Below are 7492 nucleotides of genomic sequence, written 5' to 3'. Positions count from 1 at the left end.
ATTGGCTTTCTGTAAAAAAAAAAACAACACCTTACTTGAATTTTTCTAGTGATATTTAACTAAATACATTTTCATAAGTTGACATATTTTTTAATTTTAATTTTTTTAATCCTCACCTAAAGATATTTTTCCATTGGGTGGAAAGAGAGAGTGGAAGAGAGAGGGAAAAACAGAGAGAAACATTGATGTGAGAGAAACACATCGATTGGTTGCCTCCTGCATGAGTCCTGACCAGGGCCCATGCTGGGAGGAGACTGCAACCAAGTACATGCCCTTGACCGAAATTGAATCCGGGATCCTTTGGTCTGCAATCTGATGCTCTATCCACTGAGCCATACTGGCTAGGGCTGATATCATAGCTTTAGGTTAGAGTTTAATCTGAAAGCATGACCAATATCAAATTGAATGATATGCTCATTTACACTGAGACCTTTGTTTTCAAATTCATTGGTAGGGGGAAGAGAAGGAAAGAGAGAGGGAGAGAGAGAGAGAGAGAGAGAGAAGAATATGCAGATAAACACATGTCATATTAAAATCAGTTTAAAAAAACTGACACTATTGATAAATTTTTATTTTATAAAGTCTCAATGCAGAAGTTTTTCAACTATTCACAAAACTGTATTTGTCCTCATCACTTGTTATTTTATTTCTACTGTGGAGAAATGTGATTATCAAGATTGGAATTTTATTTTTAATATTTTAATAAAACCTCATTGTATAACCTTTCTTTCTATCTTTCCTTCTCTTTGAATGGTGCATCCACCCTTTGTTTAGAACTAAACACTTTTATATTATTGCAAGCTTTTGTGCATTCAAACGTTAATAAACTAACATTTGCAATGCTAAAATTTTCTATTCATGAGTAGTATGTGCAATCTATTCATGGTTAATTCTTATTTATATCACTAGAGGCCCAGTGCATGAAAATTCATACACTGGAGGGGTGCCTCTCAGCCTAGCCTGCCCCCTCTCACAGTCCAGGAGCCCTCAGGGTGGGAGGCAACCCAGAGATCAGGGGAAGGCAATGCTCCCATCACATCTCTGCTGCTGTGACTGCCGGCAGCACAAGCCTCGGCCGGCCCTGGTTACCTGAGCCTCGGGCGGCCCTGGGTGGCTGTGCAGTCAACATCTGAGGCTTGCCTATGCCTTGGGCTGGCCCTGGGCTCCTGGGGGGCTTAGGGTGAGTCTGGCTGCACCACGCGTCTGCCACCCCCCCCCCAGCAGGGCTGGAAGGACTGGGGGACTCCAGTGGGGCTGAGGGGACTGGGCACTGCCATTTTGTGGCTATGGGCACCACCATATTTGTGATGGAGTGATGGTCAATTTGCATATTCCCTCTTTATTAGATAGGATACTCAGTTGTAAGCAATAAATGTTCCTTTTTAAACAGGAACCAAACAATGACATTGCTCCATATGGGATTTTATAATCAGTTATTTTGAATATGCAGTAATATTTCCTTCAAAATGACATTTCCTTTATGATCTTGGTGGGAGCAGTGGTAAAATTACCTATTAAGGGATAACAGCACTCATTGAACAAATATTGACTCTGACCTAAATCAGATATTGGAAAATGAGGACAAGTACTACTACTTATGGGCTTTGTCTATTATAGTGAGAGTTCACTATATATTATTAAGAATGTGGGACATAGGCTTAGACTCTAAGAAAGGTAAATTTATATTTAATAAAGTGCTTTATAGCAAGATTTCCTGTTCTGAAAAGTGCTTAGAAGAGAGTTCTGAAAATGCATATCTACAGTGAGCTTCAGAAAAGGACAGAACATGTGGATGTGTTATACTCTCAGAAGCTCTGCTTATCCATTATGTAGCAAGTTTCAGCTGAAGTGTCAATATTTGCTAATTTAGTAAGCTATAGTTGGTAAGGACTTATAAATTTTTTCTATCTTCTGACTTTATTTTATTTCACAATTGAGATTTTATTGGTTTTTTTGAGGATAAATAAGCAGACATTTCAATTTGTACACATTTCTTAACACACATACCCAAAAATGTAAAGCCAGGTAGTTGCGATTCTTTTCTAAACAGTTATTCTGGTGAATTTCCAGCTGAAAATTTGGAAGCTAATTTTCCTTAATGAAGTATCAAGTACCAATATCGTCAAATGTTGACATGCTGTTACATCAAAGTCCCACTAATTCACAATTTAATATCAAATATACTACATAATCAATCTTTCATAGCATATTGACAAGGTTACTAGAAAAACTGGACTAGCACAACAAAGATGTTACAGATGCACAAAATTCTGACAGGGAGAGCCAAAATCAAGGAGAAGTTTTATTTAGGAAACAACAAAAAAAACATGGGAATTGAAATATTTTAAACTGTTCAAGACATTAAATGCACAAGACTCCAAATTGCTATTTAGTATGCTTTTGTATTATCCTATATAATAAACCCTAATATGCAAATTGACTGAATGATGCAACGATCTGCAGAACAACCGGTTGCTGTGATGCACACTGACCACCAAGGGGCAGATGCTCAATGCAGGAGCTGCCCCCTGATGCTCAGTGCACTCCCACAGGGGGAGCACTGCTCATCCAGAAGCCGGTCTCACACCTGGTGAGCACAGAGGTGGTGGCAGGAGCCTCTCCTGCTTCTGTGGCAGCGCTAAGGAGCAGCAAGCAGATGGGCAGTAAGAAGCGAGGGCTCACAGACTGTGAGAGGATGCAGGCTGGGCTGAGGAGGACACGCCCCTCCCAGTGAACAAATTTTGTTCACTGGGCCTCTGGTAGGATATAAAAACTACCTCATCTGTGGAATGCTAAACTGACACCCAAGACAATCAACACCTACCATATTCACTATCCCACTATTTTCTGGTTGTACCAAAAACAACAAAAACCAACAAATGAACCTCTTTTAAAAAGCATTTACACTTTTAAAAATGGTATGAAGTGAAATTCCCTTCTCAAAAATGTTTCTAGAGCTACTAAAAAACTTGTATTAATTAATAGTCGATAAAAATATTCCTCTGGATTGTACAAAAAGGGAGATAAGGGCCATTGATAAGATACAGTATATGATATTAATCAGATTTGGCTTCTTTTTCTCCTGCTTCATCTGGGCTGGACTCCTCGTTTTTAGTTTCTCCATTTTCTGCAGGTAGATCTTTAGGTTCCTGGTTACCCTCTTTGGCCTTTTTTTCCACTTGCTACCCTATCCCTTTCATTTGCACCTTTTTTCTGAACATCTATCCTTTCCTGCTGCCTTTTGGGGCTTCATTTGCACTTTTGCAGGAGCAGGTTTAGTTGACAACCTCCAGAATCTCCTTTGCCTCCTCCTTCGCTGCCTCCTTGGCAGAGCTGACCTTTCTTTTGGGCATCATAGCAGTGGGGTGGGCTCATGCCTGAGGGCCATCATCTACCCAGAGCCTTCTTGATCCTGGGCTGCCTGATATTCACTACAGTTTCTCACCTCCCTCTTCTGATTATTTTATTTTTTAATACATTTTTATTGATTTTAGAGAGAGGGGAAGGGAGAGATAGAATCATGGATGTGAGAGAAACATGGATCGGTTGCCTTCTGTATGCCCCCTACTAGAGATCTAGCCTGCAACCTGGGCATGTGCCCTAAGCAAAAATGGAACTCAGCTACCTTTTGGTTCATGGGACAATACTCAACCACTGAATAGCACAGGCCAGGCCTCCCTCTTTTGATTTTAAATATGCCTAGGTCTCTTTTCCCATCCTTTATATCACGAGAAACATTACATTCTTGGTCTCTCTACAAGAAAAAAGGGGTTTATAGTAAATGTTCTTTAGGTTGTTCAATTTTTACTTAGTTTGCTAATTTGTTTCTTTTCCCTCCTCCCCCTTTTGCTCTTTTCCTCCCCCTCCCCTTCTTCTCAAAAGTATATGTATATCAAATTCTGGATTTTAATAGATTTTTTTAAAAAAATTCTTTATTGTTGAAAGTATTATATATGTCCTCTTTTTTTCCCCATTGACCTCCCCCAGCCCGCCTCTGGCCCCCAGCACAGGCCTTCACCCCTCTATTGTCTGTGTCCATGGGTTATGCTTATATGCATACACACAAGTCCTTTGGTTGATCTCTTACCCTGCCACAAACCTTCCCCTACTTTCCCTCTGAGGTTTGGCGATCTGTTTGATGCTTCTATGTCTCTGGATCTATTTTTGTTCATCAGTTTATGTTGTTCGTTATATTTGACAAATTAGTGAGGTTATGTAATACTAACCTTTCTCCTACTGGCTTATTTTGCTTAGCATAATACTTTCCAGGTCTATCCATGCTGTTGCAAATGGTAAGAGTTCTTTCTTTTTTACAGCAGCAAAGTATTCCATTATATAAATGTACCATATGTTATTTTTTCTGTGAAATGTATTTTTTAATTAATAGAAGAGCATGTCTTACCAGATACACTGCCCCCAAATAAATAAAATATCAGCATCATCCAAAGTACACAAACACACAGTTTTACAGGGTACACTACAAAGTCAATTTTGATCATGTTCTTACTTGCATTTACTAAAAATGTGAGGAAGACTGTAAATCAATCTCTAAATAATTATCTTGCATAAAGAGAAAAGTACAGCACAATTATTTCACAGAAGGTTTTGGAAAGACAACTTGAGAAGACTGCTTTAAAAGATATGAAGATATATCACAAATCAAGTCACATTGTCTATAACATTAAAACATGGAATTGTACTTAATCAAAAATAAAAGTAAAATAGCTGAAGAAGGCTGTATACTCCCCCCCCCCCCCCCCCACACACACATTATACTAACTTCTGTTTTGGGCAGGAATTAACAACCTTTTCCATTAGTAGGGAAATGTGCTCTGCAAACTCTCGGAGGGCACCACGGCCACCATTACACTTGCAAATATACCCGACAGCCTTCTGGGCCGTGGAACAGGCATCAGCAGGAACAGCACTTAGGCCCACTTTCTTCAGGCACTCCTCACCAGACACTTCATTTCCAAGATATGCCACTTCTTTCCAGCACAGGCCCATTTCTTTTCTCCATTCATCTACAACTGCTAGCTTGTCCTGTACATTGACTTCCATTTTGCAATCCAGTTTTAAGGAAGAGTGTCTGCTTTGAACAGGCCCTTTCTGAGATTAATCTCACCTCAATACCACTTTTCTTTAATAAACTTATGCCAATAGCATCTTTTACATCATAAGATATTATTTCTTTTTGGTCTCCTGATACATAAATGTGGCCATTGGTGAGATATCCATCAATTCTGCAAACCAAAAGTTTTATCTCCTTAAACTTCTCTTTGCCAAAATAGCCATATCTTAATACTCGTTCTGCAATAGGCCAATCAATATCCACATCTATGTCCATACTGTGCTCAGCGCGCATTTCATAGTAAGCCATTTTTCCACCCTGTATAAGTAACCCATCTCTATCAAATGTCTCTTAGCAAAATAAAATGAGCCATTTTCATATAACTCTCCATCCCAGTCTTGTCGACGAGGTCATTTAGCTGGATTCAAATTCAGAGGTTCAGTCACTTCATGAACTCTTTTCTGAATTTCACTTCATCGAAATTGATGGCGCCTCACAACAGAGAAAACAGAATCATATCCTTCTTCTCGAATCATTTCTGAAACTTTCTGAAGGTCAGTAGGATGTAAACATGGAGAAGTAGCTTGAATATTACCTACCATGTCAACCTCATTGTGATAACTAAGAAATTCTACGATGGCATCTAATGAGGTAGGGCTGACTTTTGAAACTTCAGAACTTCTTCGATGAACTCGTGCACCAAATTGTTTGGCCACATTCTCAATTTCATCATGGTCCGTTGAAACCGGCACACTTTGGAAGACTCCCGAGTCCAGAGCCGCAGGCAGGACCCCCGCCAGATGCTTAATGTTCTTCAAAGGTATGCCCTTGCTGCCGCCCAGGGCCAGAATTAAGGCCGCCAGATGCGGGGGTTTCCCCACACTCCGGCCCTGGCCGCCATGGGAGTTGCGCTGCAGCTTCTGCAGCCAACCCAGGATGGCCGCCCCCGCGGGTTGGAGACGAGGTGGCGGCCCCCTTCTCCACTCCCATATGTTTTTAATCCACTCATCTGCTGGTGGGCACTTAGGCTGTTTCCAAATCTTAGCTATTATAAATTGTGCTGCTATGAACATAGGGGTGCATATATCCTTTCTGACTGGTGTTTCTGGTTTCTTGGGATATATTCCTATAGAAGTGGGATCACTGGGTCAAATGGGAATTCCATTTTCAGTTTTTTGAAGAAACTCCATACTGTTCTCCACAGTGGCTGCACCAGTCTGCATTCCCACCAGCAGTGCATACAGGTTCCCTATTCTTCACATCCTTGCCAGCAGTTGTTTGATTTGTTGATGATAGCCATTCTGACAGGTGTGAGATGGTACCACATTGTCATTTTGATTTGCATCTCTCGGATGATTAGTGACTTTGTGCATTTTTTTTTTCATATGCCTCTTGGCCTTCTGTGTGTCTTGGATTTTAGTGGATATTTTTCTCTCTTTTGGATTAACAATAAATGAAACTTGAGCTAAAAGAAACCAGCATAATTTTAGCATATACTTTAGTGATTTCCCCATATTATGCTTAGAAAAAAAGTCATGTATTTCATCCATCCATACAGATAGAGACAATGTGCCAACTACAAATAAATATATACATAAAGACTAATATACTAGTATAAATGTCAAGCAATTAAAAGCATTGACATTTTAAGTATGATTCTGGACATTTTATCAAAGCACAGAATATGGAGCCAGACTGCCTGGGTTTGTTTATTAGCTCTGACTGTACTAGTTGTGTTGCTTTATGCAATGTACTTAACCTCTTTAAGCCTCAGATTTTCATCTATAAAGTGGGGATAACAATAGAATCTACTTTATAGAATCTTTGTGAGATTAAATAAATTAACATACAGAACAGTACCTGGATCAGGAGCTTTATATAAATGCTTCACATCATTACTAAGGAGGAAGGGAAGGTAACTGAAATACAAAAACCAGGTCACATAGAAAATTTGTTGAAAGAACAGATAATATCTAAATAAATAAAATAAAATACAGTGTGTCCCAAAAATATATATACAAACTCTAAATTTGATAGTTCAATTTTGAAAATGAAATGTATTTTAATAAACACTGCTTTTAAAATTATTCACATGTATGCATACATTTTTTTTGGATACCCTATGCATTATAACTGTATTTGTTGCTCCTGAAAATCATGTTAGAAACAAAAAGAAGTCACAAAGAGGTAATCTTTGTTTCAGCATAGTATATGTCATATGTTAAAGGATATTTCATATGTTAAAATATTGAAATAGAGTGCTCTGGATATAGTATGGCTGATGGCTGCCACCCCAACCTCTGTCTTTTGTCCATGACTTATTCTTTTTTTTTAAATTTATGAACCTATTCTTAAATGTAATGTAGAAAATTCTTGTATTGGAAAGGGGGATTATGAGAGGACTAAGAAATAACTACCTGA

General features: G+C 39.0%; 2 pseudogenes; both read right to left on the bottom strand.

Moving 5' to 3' along the window:
• Positions 1–3056: 3056 nt before the first annotated feature.
• On the bottom strand, positions 3057–3353 carry LOC118653759 (annotated as a pseudogene).
• A 1417-nt stretch (positions 3354–4770) lies between these two features.
• Positions 4771–6080, bottom strand: LOC118653570 (annotated as a pseudogene).
• Between the last annotated feature and the right edge of the window lie 1412 nt (positions 6081–7492).

This window comes from Myotis myotis, unplaced genomic scaffold, assembly GCF_014108235.1.
Source record: "Myotis myotis isolate mMyoMyo1 unplaced genomic scaffold, mMyoMyo1.p scaffold_m19_p_4, whole genome shotgun sequence".
In the NCBI taxonomy this organism is placed as follows: Eukaryota; Metazoa; Chordata; class Mammalia; order Chiroptera; family Vespertilionidae; genus Myotis; species Myotis myotis.
The sequence above is the reverse complement of the archived record's forward strand: the minus strand, read 5'-3'. Positions and strand labels throughout refer to the sequence as shown.